Raw genomic sequence first — 1,392 nt, 5'->3', positions numbered from 1 at the left:
ATATATATATATATATATATATATATACATATATATATACCCATGAACAATATATAATAGTGCAATTAAAAAACCGAAATTCCGAAATCCGAAAACCTTTGAAAGTTTTTGGAATGCCGACATAATAAGCTCCAAATGGAAAATTCCACAAAGTACTTGGAAAGTTCCACCAAGTATAGGTTATTTGAGCATTATGACACGTTATGATATTCCAGCTTTTCATTCAACTACCGATAGTGAACACAGTTGAAATAGGTCTGTCATCGAAATTTCTCGAACCTGACGCAGCTGTAATGTCTGGGGATGCATTATCCTCAAGTTTGTAAGCAGTGACCAAGCATTTTTTCGTTTTGTAGCGTCATTACTTGTACATAACCTTAAATATAAAATGCTGACATTTTCAGTTTTCATTTTATTTGTCTGTAATCACGTTCTATGCTTTTTACATAGTTTTATTTGTAGTTTTATCTACTTCGAGTTCAATCCATTAAAAACGATTTATTTCACTGATTTATTTTATTACAAACACCGCATTGATAAAATGAAAAGTGGTCACCCTGTGTGTTTTGAAAGGGTGAAGAGAGTTGACTAATGGGTGCAAGACACTTGGGGGAAAACCTACACCTATCCTGCTAATGATAAATAGTGTTCAAGTGGTTATGAGAACTGAAAAAATTAGTAGATATATTTGAGTAAAATATAAATATATATATTTTGGCTTTGTCTGTAATCACGTTCTATGCTTTTTTTTTTTTTTACCATACATAAAGCCTAATTCCAGTATTGTAAAGAATAAACGGTAAATGACGTGCATATACTTCAAACTTTTAATCAGAACATGATATCATAAGTGGAGACTGATATCTTACCTTTCTGATGGTATTATGTATGAAAAAAATCTATTATAATTTTATATAAAACTACATATAGGGTATATGTGTAAGCAACATTATAAAACGAAAATGGATACCCCGAAATCCGAAAACCTAGAAACCTTCGACATTTTCTGTACTAGGAATTTCGGATAAGGGATTCTTAACTGTATTTGGTTTTAATTCATAGTTAGCTTCAATTGTTAGTTTTGGTTTGTATCTGGTAAATTGCGGTTTGAAATAATAACTTGATCGTTACTTATAAATTACTGAGATAGAAGCTCGCACATAAGCGCATACGTGTGTTTATGTATGTATGCATATATATATATATATAAACAATATATGAGTATATGCATATATATGTACATGTATGTATATACGTTCATCTACATGTACATATAGATACATAACTGGCTACATGACGTGGCAAAAGAACAAGGACAAAAATGGTAAACAAGCAGGCCACATTTCTATGTGGCCTGTTTGTTTGTTGCACCTTGTTTACCATTTTGTCCTT

The sequence above is a fragment of the Octopus bimaculoides genome, chromosome 3, assembly GCF_001194135.2.
Source record: "Octopus bimaculoides isolate UCB-OBI-ISO-001 chromosome 3, ASM119413v2, whole genome shotgun sequence".
In the NCBI taxonomy this organism is placed as follows: Eukaryota; Metazoa; Mollusca; class Cephalopoda; order Octopoda; family Octopodidae; genus Octopus; species Octopus bimaculoides.
This window is presented reverse-complemented; position numbering follows the sequence as displayed.